Here is a 12,431-nt window from a genome sequence, read left to right as displayed (position 1 = left end):
AGCAGTGAGGGTGCCCCCCCCAAAAAAAATTTCCAATCACGCATCCTGCCAGAGCACCCCAAAGATGAGAACCACACACCACTTTGGCTTAGTGCAGGGAGACTTTCCTCAGTTATATTGTTTCTCCCTGAGACCCCTTGGGCTCCACAAGAAGACTACAAGCAAGCTGCGATCCTATCCACACTTTCCTGGGAGTAAGCCCCATTGACTATTATGGGGCTTACTTCTTAGAAATCCTGCACAAGATTCTGCACTGAGCCAGCCAGCCAGCCAGCCAGCCAGCCAGCAAGTGATGGCCCTGATTGAGGGATGAGGAGTGAGTGAGCCAGCCAGCCAGGAAGTAAGGGAGGATGTGGACCAATACGGTGAGTGACCCTGGCTGGTGCCCAAAACATTATTGGCCCGTCAAAGGGGAAGGGGGTTGAGAGCTGCAAAAGTCTATCTCCTCACAGCAAAGCCTCCATGTGGCACCCCCCCCATCAGCTGGTGCTGTTCTCAGTCTGTAGTTGGGAGGAGGAGCAAGAAGCCTGCACTTGTTCTCCCTCTCCTCGTGCAGCACCAGAGAAAGGAGAAGAAGCCAATGCCTGCTGGGGGCTGCCAGCCTGATTCTGTGATAGTGAGGAGTGGAGTTACTCAGGCTGCCTGCCTGTGCTTTGGTGATTGTGGAATTGAGATCTGGGAAGGGGGTAGTCTCAGGGGAAGGGGAACCAAAGGATATGTGTTGGGGAGCTGCTGTGTGCAGGATGCTGTTTTGTGTGAGGGGGAAATTGCAGTGGTATGCTCTAAAAAACTGTTGGAATGGTTAATCTGGATGCAACCATAAAACAGAGCTGCCTTTGAGCATGTGCAGAGTGTACCTCCATTGACTGCCAAACCCTTTTGGGCATATGTGTGGCACAGTGTTCTCCTGCTGAAGAACGTTCAGGTTGCCTGCCTGTGCTCAATTTGGTGATTGTGGAACTGAGATCTTGGGGGGGGGGGTCCTCAGGAGGAGTGGAACAAAAACTGTTGGGTATGTGTTTGGGGGGCTGCTATATGGAGGATGCTGTTTTTGTGCAGAGGGGAATGTGCTGGGGGATGCTATGATCTCTTTGGGAATGGCAACTCTGGATACAAAAATAGATAATTATAATAATTATTTATTTATTAATATGGGGTAAAAAAATAATAAAATTTTATTATGGGGTAAATAATATGGGGTAAAAAAAACAAAAAAAATAATATTAATGTTATGGGGTGACAAAATTTTATGGGTCCTGGGTGCCAGATGGACTTTGTACGCCACTGGGTCCGCCTAGAACAAACAGCACAGAAACAACCCCATCCCTTCCCTGCACCTCACCCCCAGCCCCACCATCACCTTGTAGAAGGCGCGGTCGGCAAAGCGCAGCATCTCAGCAAAAGCATTTTGCCACCAGTGCAGGAAGCCAAAAAAACCCAACAGGAGCAGAAATGCCCCTGGGGAGTAGATGGATAAGGTTATTGTAGGGAGGGGGAAACATCAAATCTGCCATGAACTTGATCGGGTGCAATGTTGGTAAACTCCAATCCTCATCTTGGCAGATACCCGGCCTCAGCATCCGGCTACACATGAAATATGCATAACGTGCCTGTGGGGTGTTAGTTTTATGTATAAATAGCACCTGGACATGGGTATAAAATATGGCAAACTGGTGTAGTAGGTGAGGTAGCAGGGAGGTTGTAGTACTTTGTCCCTGCCGTGGTTTGGATGCTGATTTTAGGCTCAGCTCCTGCACTATTGTTAGTGAAAAAAACATCTCCTATTGTCTGGAGACAGAATAGTGTACTAATCTATGTGGATCATGAGTCTGGCAGCCGAATTCTAAAGCTGCTGCCGTTGCTGGGTGCAGTGACAACCATGTGAGGCGTAGTTGCATCCTGCAGCCCCACAGCAGCCACCAGAGGTCTCCTCGGGAAAGGGGACTTTCATTCCCTTCCTCGGGGAAAGCCCCAAGCCCTGCAATGAAGCCCTGCTTCTCAAGTCTCCACCAGAAAATTTGCTGTCGCAGACTTGTGAGACCCTGTATTTGGCCTTCCAGCCTGACACGGAGTTCAGGATCTGGGAGCTCGGCCGCTCCCACCTCCTTCTTGCCCCGGTTCCTCCCACCCGCCTGCGAGACCACCACCAGCACCACCGCAGCTCTTGGCGGCGTCTGGCTAGCACTGGTCTCAGCGCCGACTGGCACCAGCCAGATTTGGTGCGGGTGTGCCTTACGGCACATTTGCAACACCCAGCACCAGCAGTACACTTGTACTACAAGCGCTCAAGAGTTCAGGATTGAGCTCTGACTCAGTAAGGCAGTTCTTATTTCATTAGGCCATTTCAGGGTTAGAAAGAGACTTTCTCCCAGGTCATACAGCCATAGGTCCTGGATATTTCTTGCCCCTGTAGTTACGTGGCTTGGCTTACATGCTTGAATTAACTGGGGGCTCTTGTTCTGCAAGTACCTTTCCTGTGGTGTGACTGCTTTTATGGAGTGCTATAGCTTGATTTTCTAGGTTGATCCACAGGAGATCAGGTCCTCCTGCCTTTTGGTCCTTTGGTTTAAATATGTCTTTTTGGTCTTCTGCAGTGATTCAATGAGGGAGCCTAGGTAGGAACTAGAGGCAGACAATTTCATTTTTTGCAAGTAAAATTGAAAACCCTGCAATATATTGCTGCTCTTTTCACAGGTGGGTGAAGAGCTACAGTCAAATACACAAGTAAATAGGTTGCATACAGAGCAAATACAGAGCAATGTGTGAACTCATTGCTATTAATAAATGAATCGGAATTCTGGGCCAACAGAATCCTAAATCCTGTGATCATACACATTATGAAAAATAAATTGTATGATTTCTCTCATTTATAATGTATAAATCGTATGATTTATCTCATTTTGCATTTTTTTTTAATTTTTTTTTTCTGTTATCCATTACATTCAAGAGAAAAAGGAGTAGAGGATATATTAGGGGTGGGGTCCACTGACAAGAATTAACAGACAGATGGATGCTTTGGAGATATGGCTGATGGAGTTTCCAGAACGTCCCACCCAAAAATGAACCATAACGGATTTAAGTTCCGTTTGTTGTATCCCACAACTCATTTCACCATGCAGATTAGGCCACTCTGCCTATATACCTGGCAATGTAGCATGGAAAATGGAGAGCACCAAAGTTTTGATGCTGAAAGGCTGCTTGCTCATATTGCTGAAGAAAGGAATGCAGAGACGATCCAGGATGAAGTTAATGAAAAACACGCAGCCAAAGAACTGCAAAAGGGGGGGGGAATAAACCTCCAGCCCAATGCAATGGGTGTGTCTTATGCTTGTTGGCCTGTCCCTAAGTATCTTCTTCATACACAGAGAAGCCAGGCATGAATATCATCTTCCTAAAACACCACTCTGCATCTCTCACCTGAGCAAAGTTCTTGATGACATACCTCTAGCGCACATAGGGTGTCCTGCAAGGAAAGGAGCAGCCATTGGGTGGGTGCACAGGATGGGTTCTTACACTGTAAGTATTTGGGAACCCTATGGCCCCCCTTCTCAATTTTATGCCCTCTTCCTGGCCTACAGGATAACTGCACTAGAGGTGGGGATAAAGGAAGTCTCCAAAGAATGAACAGGGGTGCAGCGAAGACTCACCTTGGGTAACTCTTGCTGTAAATCAATGTGGGGCAGAAGAGAAAATACAGGTAAGTTGAGAATTCAGGTGGATGCACCTTCCCTGGAAGAAAACAAAAATCAAAGAAGCAGCTGAGAGCACAGAGGGAGAAGCAGAGAGACACGAGTTTGTGCTGCATGCTGAGAAAAGGGATTCACTGCATATGAGCACACAGCAGCATGGTGTGTAGGTTCAGGCAGCACCCTGCAGCCTGGCAGTTGTATAGTTTCACCAAGTATCCGGGCTCTGTATGCTGTGAGCTAAGTAGGATAGGGATGGAACTGAAGTCTTTCATGCCATGGCCCAGTCTGTACTGAACACTCTTTCTGAACACATTTTGGCTGCTAGTAGGGAGAAAAAGCCACCTGCACATGCCAGGCACATTGATATGCTTGATGTAATGTGTAGTTTGGCCCCAAGAGAAATAATGCACTTATTGAAGAAACAGAGAGCATCAGTTCAGCTTGTACTGAAAAATCCTTTCTTGTTATTTGCACAAGACTGGGAAATGGAGAAGGCATTCGTCTCTGGTAGCCAGAGGCCCAGCCCATCCATGAGACTGACTTAGGTATTGAGTTCACATAGCAGGTTGGTGGGGGGTGTCCACCCACTCCCTGGTTTGAGGAATAAAGAGGGGGTGGAGCAGAAGGGGAAGTGTGAAGGAGAGTTTCTCCAATGCCCTTCACTCCCTATGTCCTGTTCTGTTCCATCCTTCTTTTCAATATCCATTGTAGTGAGTGGGAAATGCTGGCACATCACCTTGTAAGAAAGGGCAGCTTTTGGCACATGCCTCATGTATTGGGAAGTCTTGAACCAGCCCTGGCTTTTGGAGGACCAGTAAAGGGTGGGAAGCAGGATCTGTAAGCACTGGAAATTGGATGATAGAGAATTGCACCATTGTTGAGAATCATGGAAAGATCCATGAGGAAGAGTCCAAAATGAAACGCACCATCTTTTGATTTGGCATATAGGATAGGAGGCACCGACTCACGCAGAAATGAGTGGCTTTTCATGATGAGACGGATCTAAAGGGGAAGGAAAACCAGTATTGACACAAAATGAAAATAAACTTATTTGGTACTTGTGATCTTGAACTGGGATTCAGGCACAGGGACTCAGATATCACTCTCTACCATGGTACTTTGCCAGTGGAGGGAATTCCTGGCCTGCAGTCTGCTGCAAATGACCAGAGGGTTGTATTGCAGCTACCAGCAGTAGCAAAGCTAGAGAGGGGTCACAGCACCAAGTTTTGAAGACACCAGAACGTGCTGTGCAAGATGTCTTTCCCCCTCCCCTTCAGAGCCATTCTGGATGGCTAGAGCAAAACAGAGGAGATGACTTGGAATGGTGCTGTGACCAAGTTCTAGCTATGCTGCTGGCTGCTAGCTCAGCAGAGATTGGGTGTCACAAAGTATCCACCTGGTTCTATAAAGCTGGGCAAGGACAGAAAGGAAAACTCATCAGTGCTGTCTGGGAAACCTCTGTTTTCAATCTTAACTCAAACTGCCATAGTACTATCAGCAGGGAGTACACACAGAGCAAAAGAGCATGCAGCACTGCCATGCTGCAAGAGAATGCATCTTGTTTATTTCCACTGATGATGCAGCCTTCAAAGCCATTCCAGTAGGTTGAGCAAAATAGAGGAGATGACTTTGTTTTTTTCAGCCACCTGGAATGGCTTTGATGGAGAGGAACTGCTTGCACAGCCTATTCAGGTGCCTGCAAAACTTAGTGCTGTGAGCCCCTTTTAGCTATGCTACTGGCTACCAGCTTGGCAGAGGCCTGGTGTCACAGAGATTACACCTGGTCCTATAAAGTTGCTTTCTGGCTTCCCAGCAACTTCTTGCTCAGGTTGGACTGAGCTGCTCCCAAAATATCAGTCTCCGCTAAGGCATTTGCCAGCTGCCCATCTGCTTGACTACTTGCCCACTTTCTAGCTTGACCTAATTGGCACCTAGATGCTTCCAGGCTATGATACCTTCCAACAATCCAAACATCTGGGGTCATGGCAATGCTGGAACAGCAAAGACAAATCATCAATGCAGTCAGGGAAACTCACTCTTAACTCCAGCTGCCACAATACTACCAGCATGGCGCACACACACAGCAAAAGAGTGTGCCCACTGCCATGCTGCAAGAGACTGGATCCTGTTTAGGTTCACTGATGATGCGTGTGTGCTTCTTTTGCTGTCATCAGCAGGGGAATGGCAATATTATGGAGTTTTGCTTAATACACAAAATACATTCTGATTGAAGAATTTGGGCCTCCTTACTGCTGAATCTCGATTTTGCTTTGGAAGATCTCTAAGGCTGCACTCCTGTCAACATTTTCCTGGAAGTAAGCCCTACTGAACACAGTAGGACTTACTTTTGAGTAGATACGGACAGGATTGTGCCCTAAGTAAAATATAGCTGGATATACCATGTCAAAAGAATATTCTACATATCTGGTTCACCCTTAAGATCATGCCCCCCCCCCACCCCAACCAAACTGCTTAGGAGATTCTTTTCCACACAGTGAGCTACATTAGTGGGCCAGGACAGTCATGGTGCTGCACCTGTTCCAAGGTGATAATCAAACAGGAGACAGGCCCTGGGCGGTAGTAGACAACAGTATAGACGGGGTAGAAGCCCAGTACAACAGCATGGCAGACCAGCAGAACCACTGCTGTGGTGGCTGTGAAGAGCCTAGGGTGTACTGCAGTCCTCAAGGCGCTGGCCCACATCTGCAGGAATTTGTAGGGCACAAGCAAGGTATAGAGGAACATGCAGAGCCAGGTAAAGAGTGCCCTGGGCAGATTCCCAAAAGCAAAGATGAAGAGCACGAAGTCCAGGACAAGCCTGTGGAAGAAAGAAAGGCAACCATGAAGACAACACAGACAATATGAGCATCATTTAAGCAAAGGGTCATTAATGGACCGTTAATAGGGGACTGTAAAGTACCAGTGGTCTTGAACTGGGAATATTGATAACCACACCCAGGGCGCAATCCTAACCCCTTCTCAGTACTTCCCAGCACTGGCATAGTGGTGCCAATGGGACGTGTGCTGCATCCTGCAGTTGGGTGTCATTCAAGGACATTGCCCTTATGTCAGTGCTGACATATGGGGTTAGCATTCTGCCCCCAGATACTTTACTCTCTGATCTAGTGGCTGATCAGCAAATACTGATTTCTACATAGGTTTTTGCTAGTTTCGTCTGGTCTTCCCTGAACCACAAAGTTTTCAGGTAGACAAACCCTTCAGGGGAAACATTAACCCCAAGTGTCGCTGGGATACCTGCAATTATAGGATGTCTGCTGAAGGATGACTGAAAGCACCAGAGGCAAGACTAGCACAGCCTGTGCCATAAGGAAATCCCCAGATTGGAGTGAACATGGGGTTGCAAATCTTGCATGGGTGGAAATATAAATATATATACAGGTGCAACCTATTTATCCACAGATTTTTTATCTATTTATTTATCTCAACCTGATTTGTCTCAACCTGAAGCAGGTGGAGGGAACTGAAAGTCATACACATCTTTGCCTCCTTTGCCCTGCGCTGGCTTCTCCATGCCTGTTTTCCAGGCAGCCCAAAACATTGCAACAAGGGAAATAACTTGGAGCCATGGAAGAGGTTCCCCTTGCAAAGGAACAGTAGCACTCTTGGAGCCCCTGAGCCAGCAAAGAGGCTGAAGAGGGGAAGGGGGAAGAAAACTTCTGTAGCCAGAGCATGTGCAGCAAGTTGGAGCTCTCTCTCTCACTCAGACACACACAGGGCAGCCTACGAAACAAAACAGTTCAGCAAGCAAGCCTTCCCAGCAAGCAAAGCATGAGATTTAGGCTACAATCCTCTCCACACTTTCCTGGGAGTAAGCCTCATTGACTACAGTGGGGCTTACTTCTCAGTAGCAATGCATAGGACTGAACTCTTAAAAGCTCAGCATCCCACCTGAGAAAGGGGGAGGAGCGGAGGAGATTGAAAACAGCTGCCTTAGTTTCCTTCCAGCTCCAAGTGTCAGGCTGCAGCCTATTTGCTTAACTCTATGGAATTTAGCACAACCCCTTTTTTTGGTTACCCGTGGAACAAGTCACAGAACTAACATGGATAAATAGGCTCCACCTGTAATTCCCAGGGGCTAACTTCTGAATTTGTAGAATGGGAACACTAATGTAAAAGGCATTGCTTATTTTTCTTTCAAAACTCAAAGCTACAAGAAGTTCGTCACCCCCACAAATGTGCTTTGCCCTTTCTGTATCAATGTTTATCATGGTGTCATCAACAATTGCCTTCACTTGTGCTTTTTTCCTTAGTGTTGCGAGCCCATGTCTGTCTGCCACCCAAGACAGAAAAGTCTCCCAACCCTCAGCTCCATATCCGAACCATACTGTCCTTCATCGATGGAATCCACCACAACTTTGCTGAGAGCAAACACACAAAACAGGGCCACAAATATGTGGTAGATGGAGTGGAAATGTTTGACTTCTAGCAGCTCACTAAAAAAAAAGTAAAAGGAGCAGGGTTGACCTTAGGGAAGCTGTAAGATGGGGTGAATGGAAAGCTGGAACTGGTCACAGAACAACTGTATGTGATCTCTAGAAGCCATTGTATGTTCTCATCAATATCCAGGGTGGGGAGAGGGCTGGTGGGAAATCTCTTTTACCAATTTCAAATAAAGATATTCCATGTTTTATTACAAGCAGATTTTAAAAAGAAGTAATTTTTAATGTGTAAACTGTGTAAAGGTGCACAGGGAACCTAGTGTACAGCATGCATTTTATACGTTGCTTTGTGGCACCAACAGTATTCTAAAACATGACATTGGGTGAGGGATTTGGCTTGGGTGGCAAAATACATAACTTAGAATACAGATTATTCCCCTTCTCAGAATGCAGAATTGTTGCCACAAGCAGCAGGGTTGTGGGCCATACTGTGTGATGTTAGGGGTCTTGAACCAGGGTGGGATTCTGGTAGAAGGACTCACTCTTTGGACTACCAAGAGAGCTCACAGGGAGCAGAACTGGCTGACTTTAGTTTTGCTGTGCCACAAGACACACCAGTTACCACCAGTGATAGGAAGAAAAACTGCGGCCATCCCGCAAAAGATGAATCAGGTGACAAAGGAGCCAATGGGGTACTTGCTACCTCTATTTATGAATTCTCCTAGGCTCAGCTCCCTAGTCTAAGCTACTTGCCTCTGAGAGAAGTTGCTGAACAGCCTGGCCTGTTGATCAGGCATCTCACATGTCAGAAATGAGAACATAATTCATCCTAGAAGCCCCTTTGATGATCTAGGTGCAGGGCTGACCCATTCATCAGGTCAACTGAAGTGGTTGCCTCAGGGCCCAATCCTATCCAATTTTCCTGCACTGGTGCAATTGTACTAATGGGGCGTTTGCCACATCCTGCCGTATAGGGACAGTCACTGAGGCCTCCTCAAGGTATGGGAACATGTGTTCCTTTACCTTGGGGCTGCATTGCAGCTGCACCAGTGCTGTAAAGTTGGATAGGATTGGGCCCTCAGTCAGCAGATTGGTGGGGGAGCCCAACTCTGTCCACCTACTTGCCTCCACTGCTCTTCCTCCTCCTTCCATTTCCTGGACTGGAAAAAGGAGAGGGGGTCAGAGAGGAAACGTGGACGGGAGGAGAGTGCTGTGCTAGAATATCAGAGAGTAGGAAGCACAGAGGTTGGCACATCACCAGGTAAGGGGGAAGCTGCATTTGCCAAGCCACCTCATGTGTTAGGAAGACTTGGGATGGCCCTGCCTGGGTGATGGCACAAGAAATACTCACTCAAGCAAAGACTGTTGGGCAATGAACACTTTCTTCTGCCTGTCCTGCAAAGGACCTTTTTCTCTGCAAGGATCCACAGAAGGTAATGATTAGTGTTAATTGTCAGACCTGGTTTGCTTCTGGGCAAGGGGTGAGCAGGAGTCAGAAAAAGAGCATCACAGAGATGCTGCAGCATCTTATCCCCTACTTAACAAGAAGATCACTTGCTCTATCAAGTGAGGAGCAATGTACAATCCTAGCCAGAAGTATCTTTTCATGTATTCCAATCGCCTACTTGTCTTAAAATTCATGGTAGGTAATTATATTTCCCTATCTTGTTCACTCAACAGTTGCAACACTGAGGAAGTTTGCAATTATTGTTCTTGTTTTTACTGCCTTTGCTCCAGTGCCTTTCACTAGTGGTAAAGCTAAGGCATCTGCTACCTGGGATCAAAGAAGATATTGCAGCCCTCCCCCAAGATGAAATTTATTAAGTATGTAAATACAGAGTTTTCTGGTTAATTGGCCTTATCTTTTAATAGAGTACAGATATTCCAATGTGGTTTGTTTCACTGCATTAAATTACCTTTCCAATGATGTATAACATGATGGTATTATTCATACAGACAAAGGTTTTCATAATTTTGACTACTAGCGTCAAGCTCCGCTTGTTGCTCCCCCAAAGCTTGTTCCATGGTGCATTTGCCAACTCCTTAGCTATGCCACTGCCTTTCACAATTGCCAGAATTAAGGCTAAGAACATAAGAAGAGCTCTGCAGGGTTACACCAGCCCAAGGTCGAACTGGTCCATCATTTCAATTCAAACAATGGCCACCCAGGTCCCTCCAGGAAAACCACAAACAGCGTATTGAGGAAACAGGCCCTTTCCACTCCAGGAACTGGTACACAGAGGTGCAGAGTCATGAAAGACAGGGTTCCATTTAGCCATCATGACTGATAAATTCATGGACGATAAGCTGATGCTCAGTGAATTTACTGTAATTCTCTTTTAAAGCCATCTGAGCCAGTGGCCACTCACCACATATCATGGCACAAATTCCAGGAAAATTTACAATGCTTGTGTGACAAAGTTCTCTCTCTTGATCCATCCAGAAACCAATTAGGTTTCTGCCAATTAGGACACAATCCTGTCAAACTTTCCAGCAGTGATGCAGTTGCAGTGCAGTCCCAAGGTAAGGGAAAAAGTGTTCCCTTATTTTGAGGAGGCCTCCATGATTGCCCCATCACCCCTTGATGCAGCACATGCCCTGTTGACATGGCTCTGGAAAGCTGAATAGGATTGGGCCCTCTGTTTCATTGGATGACTCCTAGTGTTGTGGGAAGCAGGGAGAAAAATTTTCCCTCTCCACTTTCTCCACACCATGCAGAATTTTATAATGATCTTCATGCCTCCACCCTTCACCTGCTTTTCTCTCAACTTAAAGAACCCTCCCAGGCAAAACGCTCCAGTCTCTTGATCACTTTGGTTGCTTCCCCCCCCCCCCTTTGCATCCCTTCCAGCTCTATGATATACTTCTTGGAATGGAGTTTTCCTTCTCTCAGAAGCTGTTTGCCTGAGTTGCACTAAAGAGGCTCCAGGTACTTGCAGAGAGCATCTATCCAGAATCGCAGTGCGGATTCCGAGCCAACAGGTCCACCACTGATATGGTATTCTCCCTTAGACAACTGCAGGAGAAATGCAGGGAACAACGACAGCCACTCTTTATAGCCTTCATAGATCTCACAAAGGCTTTCGACCTGGTCAGCAGGGACGGCCTCTTCAAGATTCTCCCCAAGATTGGATGTCCACCCAGGCTCCTCAGCATCATCAGATCTTTCCACAAGGACATGAAAGGCACTGTTGTCTTTGATGGCTCCACATCAGACCCCTTTGACATCCGAAGCGGAGTGAAGCAGAGCTGTGTTCTTGCACCAACCTGTTTGGGATTTTCTTCGCTGTCCTGCTGAAGCATGCCTTTGGAACTGCAACAGAAGGCTTCTATCTCCGGACCAGATCAGACGGAAAGCTCTTCAACCTCTCCAGACTGAGAGCAAAGTCCAAAGTTCAGCTGAAATGTCTGCGTGACTTCCTCTTTGCTGACGATGCAGCTGTCACTACCCATTCTGCCAAAGATCTCCAGCAGCTCATGGATCGTTTTAGCAAGGCCTGCCAAGATTTTGGACTGACAATCAGCCTGAAGAAAACACAGGTCATGGTTCAGGATGTGGACTCACCTCCCTGCATTACAATCTCTGCACATGAACTGGAGGTTGTCCATGACTTTGTGTACCTTGGCTCAACGATCTCCAACACTCTTTCTCTCGATACCGAGCTAAACAAAGCATCAGTAAAGCAGCTACAACGTTTTCCAGACTCACAAAGAGAGTCTGGTCCAACAAGAAGCTGATGGAACATACTAAGATTCAGGTCTACAGAGCTTGCGTCCTGAGTACACTTCTGTACTGCAGCGAGTCATGGACTCTTCACTCACAACAGGAGAGGAAACTGAACGCATTCCACATGCGCTGCCTCCGACACATCCTCGGCATCACCTGGCAGGACAAAGTTCCAAACAACACAGTCCTGGAACGAGCTGGAATCCCTAGCATGTATGCACTGCTGAAACAGAGGCGCCTGCGTTGGCTCGGTCATGTCGTGAGAATGGATGATGGCCGGATCCCAAAGGATCTCCTCTATGGAGAACTCATGCAAGGAAAGCGCCCTACAGGTAGACCACAGCTGCAATACAACGACATCTGCAAGAGGGATCTGAAGGCCTTAGGAGTGGACCTCAACAGGTGGGAAACCCTGGCCTCTGAGCGGCCCGCTTGGAGGCAGGCTGTGAAGCATGGTCTTTCCCAGTTTGAAGAGACACTTGGCCAACAGTCTGAGGCAAAGAAGGAAGGCCCATAGCCAGGGAGACAGACCAGGGACACACTACACTTGCTCCCAGTGTGGAAGGGATTGTCACTCCCGAATTGGCCTTTTCAGCCACACTAGACGCTGTTCCA

The 12,431-nt window shown here is 47.2% G+C and overlaps 1 pseudogene; it reads right to left on the bottom strand.

Moving 5' to 3' along the window:
• Nucleotides 1–12,431, bottom strand: part of LOC136638782 (sterol O-acyltransferase 2-like) — a 40,325-nt pseudogene that overhangs the window by 17,222 nt on the left and 10,672 nt on the right.

The sequence above is a fragment of the Tiliqua scincoides genome, chromosome 2, assembly GCF_035046505.1.
Source record: "Tiliqua scincoides isolate rTilSci1 chromosome 2, rTilSci1.hap2, whole genome shotgun sequence".
Taxonomy (NCBI): Eukaryota; Metazoa; Chordata; class Lepidosauria; order Squamata; family Scincidae; genus Tiliqua; species Tiliqua scincoides.
The sequence above is the reverse complement of the archived record's forward strand: the minus strand, read 5'-3'. Positions and strand labels throughout refer to the sequence as shown.